The 13,164-nt window shown below is 36.5% G+C and overlaps 1 protein-coding gene across 26 annotated transcripts in view; it reads left to right on the top strand.

The window, feature by feature from the left end:
• The window catches only part of LOC138693821 (DNA mismatch repair protein Mlh1-like), a 173,154-nt gene that overhangs the window by 159,332 nt on the left and 658 nt on the right, over positions 1-13,164 (top strand). For 14 of the 26 annotated variants that reach the window (XR_011330518.1, XR_011330524.1, XR_011330516.1 and 11 more), the window contains exon 7: positions 11,978-12,634. The gene's annotated coding sequence lies outside the window, so the exon portion shown is untranslated. Of the gene's footprint in view, positions 1-11,977; positions 12,635-13,164 lie in introns of those variants that run through there. The other 12 variants (XM_069817641.1, XM_069817637.1, XM_069817639.1 and 9 more) reach the window with 1 other exon arrangement.

The raw sequence follows: 13,164 nt of genomic DNA, 5'->3' as shown, positions 1-13,164 counted from the left end.
GAATCGGAATGTGATATTTTGACTGCTTGAAATTCCATTATTGTATTCTATCATAGAGGAAGTGCAAAGAAAGCTTGCCCATTTGACTGATGCGCAGAGAACAATATTCGGTCCTCGTGCCGCCATGCTCGTTACAGGGCTGATAAGAATCACCTAATGCTGATTACAGGGCGCATTCGAAAGTGCGGTCTTGAGCCGTTTGTATTGTGGAGTGTTGCTGTGCAGAGCGGGTAGAAGCCACCGTGTGCTTTACATATTCTGCATTTTATCCCTGATATCAGGAGTTTTATATAGTTCAAAGTGTGTTTGTTAAATAACAGAGTTCTGTATAACATTCTATGCACTTAACAATGCCCCCATTTCGCTCTAAATTAGGAAGTGCTAATAAAATGTTACACAGTCAAACTAGAGAATTGTTTATAAAGTTTATAAATTTATGAAAAACGAAACAGGCTTTGCTCGTAACATAAGGAGTATATACAGATTAAAATAAACCGACCATAGTACCCTAGTTACCGGAACATTACATAGTATTAGTGTTTTATTACAATGTCAAATATCACTAATTACACTTATAACATCTTTGTCATTTCATTCATTGATTTTATGTGTAAAAAAATTCGTGCTTCTGTATTTTCAAAGGTTATATACGGTATTTCTTATAACATCTTTAGCATTTCATTCAGTGATTTTATATGTAATAAAAATGTGTGCTTCTGTATTTTCAATAATTACATATTTCTTACAACATCTTTGTCATTTCATTCAGTGATTTTATGTGTAAAAAAATTCGTGCTTCTGTATTTTCAACAATGTTATGTTATTAGTTGCTCTGCAATAAGGTTTACGTTACGTTACACGTGCTGTGATAAATCTCACTTGAATCATCAAGCCAGCAGACGACTGAGAACTGTTGACAGTTTGTCAATCGAATTGAAGCGAGGTCGAGTGCACCCGAACGTTTCCGAAAGTTCGCGCAGCTTTCCGTGGCAAGCTCTTTTTGCATCTACTCTATCATAACGAAATGAGTAAACAGCTACAATAATGGACAATTTTATGCAATAATCGATTGTTGGCATTCTGCAAAATGATTTACTCGATTCAAGAAAGAGTGGAAATTGTGGAAGCTTATGTGAGAACAGCTTCGATTAAGGAAACTTACGAAATTTTCAGGGACAAGTTTTCTGGATAGAGGACAACTGGCAAAGAGAGCATTAGAGGGTTTGGTAAAAAAGTGACTAAGATCTGTTCAAAATGTGAAAAGATAAAGTGTTACTTCAATTCGCACACCAGAAGTTATTGAGGGCATCCGCCAGAGGACTATTGCATAAAATTGTCCATTGTTGTAGTTGTTTACTCATTTCATTATGATACGATATGATAGAACACAATAATGGAAATATCGCATTTACATTCAAATGGGAGGCAGGCTACTTTTATCTATGCCACACTGTACATTTTGCTGTATAATCATCACACTTGAAAATTCGGTTATGAAATTGTTTTTCTTTCTCCTAGTCTTTATTAAAGAAAAGATTTTTTTTTTTTTTTTGAGTTCACTGTACCCTTTATAACTGTATATTTTTTTAACTTCACAATTATTACTTTTCTTTTCAAAGAAGCTCGTTAATGTAGAGCCTGATTTTAAACTTGTGGCAACTGCGCGAAAGACGAATTGGCAACCACTTATATGTACTCGCCCAAGAGTCTTGCTGAGGGGTGTTTGAACAGTACGCTCTACGAGTAAGCAGTCACCCATACACACAGAACCCTCCACTCCGAAGCCTCAGAAAGAAGCTCGCACATGTTGGTGCCATGAGATTGAGATCGGGCTCCACCTAGTTCAAGGTTTCATTTGAACAGTTATTTCTCCAAATTATGTATAGAGTTGGGAGTCCGAGGACACCCTTTAATTTCGGAGACAGAAGGGAAAATGTAAAATCTCTAAGTACCCCAGGAAAGAATAGGTGAAGGTGCTAACATTTGCTAGTATTTTTGGATTGTGGCCGCCATCTTAGAGCAAGGTCACATATTTTAAATGGTAAGGGCATATCAAATGAGACTAAAATGGAATTCATTGCTGTAATCAGATTTGCCATATTAAGTTATGTTCAAAAGTTATTAACACAGAAATTTGAAATTACTGGTTACAGTATTGACGAAAGAGAAAAAGATAAGATTTATCCTGGTATCTGGAGAACGCAGATGCCATATCATATCTGTAGATTTCAATTCCCGATATCCAGAAATTTAGAGCAACTGGAACTGTTCAAAAGAAGCCAAGTATAGTCAGGATCAGTTTACTTAATACCCTAAGGGTGAAACCTAACCACTTTTCCCCTATAACTACATATGCTAGTGAATTATAGTGATTTTCTAGCTCTCAGATTGAATTTTCTTTTACCAACTTCGTTTCGAATTTCGGGTACTGACAAGTACTACAACTGGTAGTTATTTTCTAACTGTTATTTGGTAGCAATAATTTTAGTTTGCAGTATAGGAAACTGATGAAAATGCAAGTAAAGAAATACATTTTTAGTTTAGCTCTCATGAATCGTAAACTCTTTAGTCAAAACAATAAATTTCATGACAAAATACATTTTAATATTAATCATACTAGTCCTAATAACTAACATAATATGCGAGAAGTCCAGGAAGAAAACGTATTATTTAATAAATTATTGAATCATTTAGGAACACCTCCCAACATAAAGATGAGATGTGGTAAATATAAGCAAGACATTGTTATTGTTAATATATTATTATTATTATTATTATTATTATTATTATTATTATTATTATTATTATTTCAGTACGTAGCATTGTGATTTTACCCTCTTTGGTGATATAACACTGAAGAGATGACCAAATTAGACTTTTAGGAACTACACTGACGTGATCCTCACTTTAGCAGTTGGTCAAAAACAGCAACCGATGAGAGACTCAACACTAGTCTTGGCCTCATTTGCCAATAGTCCAAAATGCAGTACATTGACATCTTTCGGCAGAAAGTGGTATCAATCAGTTAAATATTGTGTGAATTCTTCATACCAAAGAATGGCACCTGTTCAAGGTCCAAATGCTGCAGAAACTATCAGAGAATGAACCTGATAGATGTGTCGAATTCTGCAAGACCAATGTTGAGGTTTTCAGCCAACTGCTATGTGGCTTGTCTTGAACAGTCCCAGTTGTTCTAAATTTAGATACAGTTCGGCCAGCCATTCCTGGCTGGTGGGATGTGTGTGACAAATTTGAAGTGAGTCTGACCTAGCATGTGACTTACCCGTAGCTGATCCTTCCGTCCGCCCGCCTCCAAGAAGGTTGAGGGACTGTGAGTACAGCCAGTGCAGTGGAACAGTTGAGCGCCTGCAGTTAATGAAGTCGAACGAAATGTTCGGAATATTTACACATAAGTTCTACGCTAAAATAATTGTTTCTTTTTCACTTATAAATATTATACACACAGTTTTACACTAAAACACATATCTCTTTTTCACTTGCACAGAGATATTTAGACATCCACCAAAATACATATGGAACATTTGCACTAGTAAAGAATAAACTGTTCACTCCAATTCTTCTATCCCTGATATTGCTCCGTCTTCTGACTCGCTGTCATTACTATCACTGCTATCATTAACTGTAAATGCTATTCTTTAGATAGCATCTTCTACCAAACCTTCCATTTCGAAATAATCAGGTTCAACTTTTTCTGAATGGCAGCAAACATTTTTCCACTTATCTACTCCAATTTCTTCAAAGCTTTGCCGACATAATGCCATAACATCGGCTATCTTGAATGTAGTGTTTCTACTGGCTACCCACTGTTTTGCGTCAGCCCAAATCATCTCTAAAGGGTTCAAATCTGGTTGGTATGGTGGTAGTCTCAGGACACTGTGACCATGTTCCTCCATTATTGAATCTATGAGATATTTCTTATGTTGGGGTTTGTGCCAAGTTATTAAATCATAAAGCTCGGTCTTAAGCATATTTTCTGTGTACTCAATGCCATTGCTTGTAAGCCATGCTTTCATATCATCTTTCCGAGTGTTTGATGTGAGTGGTTTATTAATCTGTACATTGTGGTAGGAAGCATTATCTACCACTAACACGGTATTCGGCTGTAAATTTGGTATTAATCGTTCTTTGAGCCAACGCTGGTAATTTTCAGAGTTCATGTCATTATGGTAGTCACCTGTTGACATTCCTGATGTAAAAATAAGTAGTGCATTTGGAACGAAACCTGATCGGCCACCTGCATGCACGATTATTAATCTGGTGCCTTTGGATGTTGGTGCCATCAAACCTGCCGTGCTGTCATCACTCCAGTTGTTAGGTCTTGTGTGGCTACTATGGATATAAGTCTCGTCTTCATAAACAATCGGACGACCCTCTTCTCGATATTTCTTAATAGCCCATAGGTACGCTATACGCATGGACCTGATGTCATGTCGTTCAGTTAGAGCTGCTTGATTGTTTCTCGTTTTCTTCCATCTGAACCCCATATTTTTTAATATTAATTTTAAACTTGTTTTTCCACCAGAAAAATTGATTCCATCTTTCAGCTTACAAAGGAGTTTGCTTACTGTTGGTACGCATTTCTCTTCGACATAGAAGTTATAAATTGTTCGTCGAATGAAATCTGTATTGAAATTATCTATATCAGTGATCCATTTCGGAACATTGTGTTTCGAATGAAGCTCCCTGTTCTTCAGCACGTTGATAATCCTTCTCATGGATCTCTCAGACACGCAGGTCGCCGCTACAACTCTCTCCTGAACCCTCTTCAGAGGTATCAGTGTCTCTCCGGCCTCTGATTCACGCTTCATGAATGCGTGAACGTTAGAAACGACTTCACGGCATTGACTATGCAATGTCTTGGAAATAACAGGCGGCATTTCAACACGTAGCAACTTTCGTGTATCCTCACTACACTTTACACTCTCGTCACACTGTCCCCACATGGCTCCGGAAATACACTGACACTGCTCATGCGCCACGGAATGTAGGCTCGCACTGTGTGGCGAGACAACAGCGCATCGAGAATCCACCGGCCAAAAAGGAACGGCCGAACTGTATCAGGGATGTGATAGTGTTGTGTGAAATTGGTGGTCTTTCTGGACATTGAAATTTGGGCTATATTACCGCAGCTGCTTTCCCCAAACATCAGAATCACCTCAATCCTCTCCTCTTTTATCATTGTCATCTCCAGTTTACTGAAACTACTTACTACTGCTTATGGCTTTTAGAGAATCCAGATGTTCATTGCTGCCTTCACATGCCATCCTGCGCAAGATTAATCCAGTCCCTACCATCTTATTCCACCTCCCTCAAATCTACTTTAATATTATCCTCCCAAAGGTCTTTCCCCCTCCGGCCTCCCAACTAACACTCTATATGCATTTCTGGATTCACCCATACATGCTACATGCCCTGCTCATCTCAAACGTCTGGATTTAATGTTCCCAATTATGTCAGGTGAAGAATACAATGCGTACAGTTCTGCGTTGTGTAACTTTCTCCATTCTCCTGTAACTTCATTCCTCTTAGTCCAAAATATTTTCCTAAGCACCTTATTCTCAAACACCCTTATCCACTGCTGGTCTCTCAAAGTGAGAGTCCAAGTTTCACAACCATACAGAAGAACCGGTAATGTAACTGTTTTATAAATTCTAACTTTCCGCTCTTTTGAGAGCAGACTGGATGACAAAAACTTCTCAACCGAATATTAACAGGCATTTCCCATATTTAGTCTACGTTTTATTTCCTCCTGAGTGTCATTTATATTTGTTACTGTTGCTCGAAAATATTTGAATTTTTCTACCTCTTCAAAGGATAAATTTCCTATTTTTATATTTCCATTTCGTACTGTGTTCTGAAACATAACCAGTAATTTCAAATTTCTGTGTTAATTACTTTTGAACACTTATGTCAAATCTGATTACAGCAATGAATTTCTGAGAAAATTTTGGCCTTATTTGATATGCCACATGACAACCTTCAAATTAAGAAAAAATGTCACATTGATCTAAGATGGTGGCCATGTTCCGGAAATACCCCGCAGAGGTTGGCTCTGTCATCCATCCTTTCGAGAGTTGGTCAGATCTTTAATTTTCCCTTCCATCTTCGAAATAGAATGGTGTCTTGGAACTTTTTACTCACCTGGTATTATCATACAGATGAAATTGTTTTAATCAAGTTATGAAAACTTTGCTTTTGCTTTTCTCTTATAACTGAGAATTGTTTTACTAGCTATAGATAACAAAATTGGCATTTCCAAGTTAGAAAGGCTGTCTCTGTCCATAAGTACAAGAATAGTGGAGATGAATACCAATATGTAATCAGACGCACATGTAATTCTCAGTGATGTCACGTCACACAGGACTATATTAGGAGATAGAATCACAGTAGTGATTTGCCAAACACTATGTGAATCATACTGTGAATGAAGTAAAAATGAATGAATGATTACCAGCGGGGTGAAACTGAGAGAGGAGTTTCCGGTAGCAAGACTGTGCAGCCTGTTGTTTTGTTGCCTGATCACCAGAAGCGCTAAACATAAATTTTCTGATTGGATGCTAGTGGGAAATACCATTGTATACGAGATATATCTCGTAGGCAACACAGAACAACAAAATAGCAGCTATATTTCTTTTGAGACGAGAGCCTGATGACTGTTTTATAAGTTGTTTGTATGTATATGTTATTTAATTAAAAAAATATGTGAAAATTTCATCAGAACAATTATTTTATTTTATTTTAAAATATTTAAGATATATTGTATTTATACTTCTTTTTTTTAATTTTTACTTATCTTAATTAAATAACAAACACACAAAAATAATAACATTCATCTTTAACAGTCTTTTTCCTAATAATGGGACATCAGGAGCAGGGTATTATATTCCAAAATATCAAGAAAGTTATTTCATACCATGTTCATCCTCCTCCAGTCTTGACACTGAATTACTAGATATTGATGCTGCTCTTCAGTGTGTTACTCAAATTTCTGAAATATCTATTTGCATACTTACCGACTCCAAGGGGGCTATATTTAATATAATTAAATATGTACCAAACCTATATGCACATAGAATTATTCCAATTCAGAAACAACTAAGTAAGCTAAAAGAACTCCAAAAGGAAATAACATTTCAGTGGATACCCTAGTTATTGGGTATACCTGGAAACGAGAAAGTCGATAATATTGCAAAACAGGCAACATATTTGCAACCAAGATCTCTTGAAGTGATATCTCTATCCACTGCTTTTGCTTTAGTAAAATCTCATTTTACAAATCTATGGCTCAACAATTGGCTCTCTTCTGACAAAGGAAAAATTTTACAGTCTGTACAAAAGAAACCAAATGACCTGGAAATGTACAAAAACTTGTCCAGACATGTTCAGACATTTTTAACAAGAGCCAGAACAGGTCACATTGTCACTCAGTTGTACCTACACCGATTTCACATTTCTGATAATTCCCACTTGTCTGTGGTGTAATAATCATGATGAAGATCTGGAACACATTCTTCTATACTGTCCATCCATAAACCACAAAAGAAGTAAATTAAAATCATCAATACCAGTTGCAGAAGACACAGCCCTGCAGTATATATCGACTACACCCCACCTCTGGCTACTAGTAACAGGCATTTATAATGAACACTGATCAAAATACCCCTCATTTCTCGTGAAAAACAACAACTGAATAGACTACAGTGGACTTTATGTTGTCAGCAAACAGCTGGATACATTAAGGAGATTGATTTAACAATCTTTATAATTTGATCAACAAGACAACCAATATCGCGTTCAGATTTTCAAATGTTAAGCTTCACAGCCAGACCAGACCACCAGGAGCGCACTCTTTGTTCTCTGCTTCCCTGTCGTAACATGTGCCGTGCACTTCTATTATTTTGTTGTTCTGTGATGATTACTATATACTACATCATACTTGGTGCCGCAATAGCAATTGAAGGTGAATTAATTTTAGTTTTGCTGTTCTGAACCTCGACATGTATTGTTTTAAAGTTCAGAATCAAATAATGCAAACATGTAGTAATAACTAGACCCCAGAGAAAGTATTGCTTATAGGGAAATGCACGATGTAGTATAGGTAATGTTTATGAACCGAGGACTCTTGCATGCATCACTGTGCAGGTAGGAGTAGTGCCGGCGTAGCTTAGTACAACGCAGTCAAAAGCAGTCGACACGGGTCTTCAGAATGCCGAGACCAAAAGTACGCAAGATAGAAGCACTAAGGGAATATGTTCGTCAATAAAGTGTGTTTTCCATCCATGGTAATGAACTGTTTTGTGAATTGTGTCATGTGAAATTGGCAGCCGACATGGCATGCAATGTTAAGAAGCATATAAATAGCAATAAGCATAAACGCGCATGTAAAAGACAACAGAATTTAAGCAAGGTACAGCAGGAATCTCCTTCACAACTACATGAACGAACATTTTACAAAGATATGTGTGACGCGTTTATTGCTTCAAATATTCCGTTAAACAAATTAGAAAACGTGAAACTCTGTGGCTTTTCAGAAAAGTACACTGGAAGACAAATTCCTAATGAAGCAACACTGCGGAAGAAGTATATGCAACATGCATATGAGAAATGTCTACGTGAAGTGAAGTGTAAATTACAAAATAAGAAGATATGGGTATCTTTCTATAGATGAAAGCATGGACTCCATTGGACGTCATGTTGCAAATGTGGTTGTCGGTGCCCTTAGTGCGGAATGTTGCTGTAGACCCTATCTCTTAATGAGTGAAGTGTTAGAGAGGGTTAATAATTCCACCATATGTGAACTCTTTGATAGTGCTATGGAGTTGCTATGGCCATCATGTGTGCAATTCGAAAATGTGTTACTATATGTTACAGATGCTGCAAGCTATATGAAGAAATCTGCTAAGTTTCTTGAAACACGTTATCCGAATATGATACACGTTACATGTCTTGCACATGCATATCATAGTTCATTGCAACGCATCAATACGTAAATAATATTATTATCAGTATGTCAAGTACAATGAAATATTTAGATCTCTTAATAAGAATAAATTAGAATTGCACTTTGTAATCACTGGAAACTAGTCAAAAGGACGCACAAATAATGAGACTTTTATGTATTACTTCATTTCTCATGAACCAAACTGTACTACTGCCAGCGTCACGCTGTCTATCATTATTTACCCCATCCCTCTCAAAGCAAGTATGCTATATTGCATACTAAGCTGATAGCAATACTTTTTCCGGGGCCTAGTAATAACAAGTGGTTGACTATGCAATTACGAAATTAATTCACTCCTTAGAAAAATCACAACGAATTACGTTGTTGGGACATTATGCCTAATACTTTCAGGTTAGGTGAAATTAAAGTCGACACCCTAACACATTTACTTTTTAAATTTTGTAACAGGAAAATGTAAAAACTGCTAAATATAAGAAATTTACTACATAAGAACAGAGTGAAGAGACTGCTTTTTTATAGTTCCCATTTGTTCTGGAAAACTAATAATGATTGTAGAAATTACATGCTGTAGGCCTATCTGTGGGAGAGAATGAAGATTCTGTTAATGTTCTTAAAACATAATTCGAAGATTACAACGAAGGTATTGCAGCCTGAAGGTGACCATTCATCCCAATTTTTCCGGAACAGTCCCAAATTAGATCCTATGTCCAAGATTTTTTTGATAATATGTCGGAACTCGTATTTGTCCCGAATTTTGCCAAGATGTCATTATTTATCCTGGTTTAGATTTGTTTTTGAGAGATGTGAACTGTAAAGTTGCCAAACATTCAGTTGCCACTACCAGTATTGGTAGTAGGCCTATATCCATAGAACAACAAAATAATAGAAGTGCACGACGCATGTTACAACAGGGAAGCAGAGAACAAATGGTGCGCTCCTGGTGGTCTGCTGTGAAAATTTGAATGGGATATTGGTTGTTTTGTTGATCAAATTATAATGATTGTTAAAGATGAATGTTATTATTTTTGTGTGTTTATGTTATTTATTTAAGATAATAAGTAAAAATTTCAACAGAACAAGTATAAATAAAATATTAGTTGTTTTGATGGAATTTTGACATATTTTCTTAATTGAATAACATAAACATACAAACGACTCGTAAAATAGTCATCAGGCTCTCGTCTCAAAAGAAGTATAGCTGCTCTTTTGTTGTTCTGTGTGGCTTTCTATTGCCCACGAGATATATCTTGTATACAACAGTGTTTCCCACTAGCATCAAATCGTTGAAAAGTTTAGTGCTTCTGGTGATCAGGCAACAAAACAATGGCCTGCACAGTCTTGCTACCGGAAATTCCCCTAAGCCTATACAGTTGTTAAAGACGCACATCAAAAACAAAAGGCTTTTAAGTTACTATGATATAGTAAACCTTCACAGTTACTAAAGACGCACATAAAAAATAAACATATAACAAAGCAATCTACTGCCCATGTCTCACATCCTGAACCGAGAGCTCCCTAGTGCTTATAACCATGTCCCTTAGGTCTGCTCGGACTGGCATGGCAGCTGCAGTGTGCGGCACAGCAGCATATTACATGTTCTGAAAACATTATCCTATGCCAGTGCAAGGGTTTTTACTCTTTATAATACCGGATACTCTAATCGTGGTTACCACTATCGCTATTATCTCTGATGGCGATTTCCTAAAATGTATGTAGACACTCGGCCACTCTTTGTTCATTATGGACAACTGCTGAATTACCATAGGGCAGCGTTTCTCAATGTATGTTCCGGGGTTCCGTGAGCTCTATATGATTTTAAATTTTATTCCATACTTTTTTACTTGGTTATTTAACAACATTGTATCAGCTACTACGTTATTTTGCATCGATGGGATTAATGATAGTGAAATGGTATTTGGCGAGATGAGGTCAGGGATTCGCCAAACATTACATGACATTCGCCTTACAGTTGGGGAAAACCTCGGGAAGAAATCCAACTAGGTAGGCCTAATCAGCCCAAGCAGGAATCGAACCCCTGCCCGAGCGCAACTCTGGATCAATAGGCAAGCGCCTTAGCCAACTGGGCTGCTTCGGTGGCTATTTTATACTTAGCGGTTACTGTAAAAATATATAAATATTACGAAAATATGAATCAATAATATCATTAAACCACCGATAATGATATTAATAATAGTAATAATAATAATATGTTTGATGAAAATCTAAAACGGAAAATACCCGTAATAATTATCACTTTCATCACTGGTTTCTCTGCGTATGTGTTCAGTAAAACAAAATACCGAAAAGACAAAATGCAGAAGTACAGTAAAAATGAGACTACAACTTTCTGCCATACAACCAGATTGCAAGCTTAAAAAGCAAATACATTTGTCCCACTGAACAATATTGAGATACTAGCTTTCACTTGTCTCTTAACTGTTAAATACTAATAAAATATTACAAGGATTCCGCAGTTACACTTTAGATTAAAAGGGATTTCGCGGTGGAAAAAGTTTGAGAAACACTGCCATAGAAGAAAGATTTTACGGATGTGTACATGTGATAACCTTAATCGCAGTTAGGTCGATAATCTCAAGTAGAGACTGTAGTCTACCACTGGTATTAGTGTTTAGTTACAGGAATTGATGAGAAGGACATAATTTGTTTTGTGAGGGGACAGCCTATACATTCGCTTGTCCATGACTGATCTTGCTCTATAGCTGACGAAAGAAATCCTGAAAAGGCTGATGTGTTGAATGTAGGGTAGTAGGCACATGCGGTACCCAGGACCTCCCACTCTCCCTCTCTGCATCTCACTCCGCAAAGAAACAGCTCAGAAAGTGAGGCACGGGCAGTATATGACTTGTAATATTATTCAGTTCAAAGTTATGGTATTTAATTAGGCCTATGTTTTTACTTCTAAACTTTAAAAAGACTTTGTTTCATTTAATCTATTGAGCTTATTAATAAATGTTATTCGCTTTCATTCTGCAGGAGTCGATGGACTAATTGTTGAAGATGGGGATCATTACCTATTCTGGTACAAGAAGCTCTGAGTGCCACAAGAAGCCACCTACACATCTATACACTGATGAAAAGAAGTTTTCACTTTTATTTCTACCATTGTCTACTCCAGGTTTACACAATATCAAAGATAAAATCATTACAGTAACCTACCAATACTGTACTGCCTGTGACATTTCATTGCAAATAAATGCAAAGATCAAAATTGGACCTACAGCCAGACTGAGAATTTATCTCTATTACCCTAATTCTCAAAATTGTTATGATGGCGTTTGGCAGCTGGACTGAAGAAATTTTCGCACAAATAAAAATATATTAATTACACTTAGAGTACGATCTTATTTTTAAGGAATATGTATCGTAAGTAGGAAACTTTAAGTATGAGTCTAAGAAAAGTACCAATACAGGATTTTTCCTTCATTTTATAAAATCAGCATACTCTCGACACACAAAAACACACTCCAACGAAATTCTCAACACACAACTCAACTTCAAAACACACACACTCTTTGACTCTACACTATATCACAGGAACACACCCTCACAGGTAACAGAACAAGTGGCGCCAAGACCAACAACGACCAGTTCTGAAGATGACCCATAAATAGGTCGAAACATGTAAACGAGGTACGTTGAAATTTAACACAGGAAAGTCTTACCATACATATTCCGAAGTAATAATATGTTTCCAATCTCTTATTTTGCAGGAAATGTTTCAATCTTTAATTATTATGACGCAAAATTATATTCTAATGAAAACTGTTCATGTTTAAATTTAAATAGTAACAACATTTAATAGTACATTATGCAACGAGCCTATAATGGTAGTAATTAAGACGCAAGTATGATTGCTTATGAAACGAGCGCAAGCGAGTTTCATAATTTTCATACGAGCATCTTAATTACCATTATAGGCAAGTTTCATATGACTTTTTATGCTCGACCATATTTTTCTAACTTGAAAGTATTCAAAATTATGGTTATGTGCGAACTGACCTGAATTGCGAGATGTGCGCAGACGCGAAAGTATTGATTTTTTCCGAGGCCGAATTTAATTGACTTTGGCACAGAATAAGATGAACATTACTCTGGTACAACCTAAAAATTGATTTAGAATTGAAAAACGAGATGACAAATTGAATTTATTTGAATATTAT

Source organism: Periplaneta americana, unplaced genomic scaffold (genome assembly GCF_040183065.1).
Source record: "Periplaneta americana isolate PAMFEO1 unplaced genomic scaffold, P.americana_PAMFEO1_priV1 scaffold_22, whole genome shotgun sequence".
Lineage (NCBI taxonomy): Eukaryota > Metazoa > Arthropoda > Insecta > Blattodea > Blattidae > Periplaneta > Periplaneta americana.
Note: the sequence above shows the minus strand (reverse complement) of the source record. Positions and strands in the feature narration are given on the sequence as shown.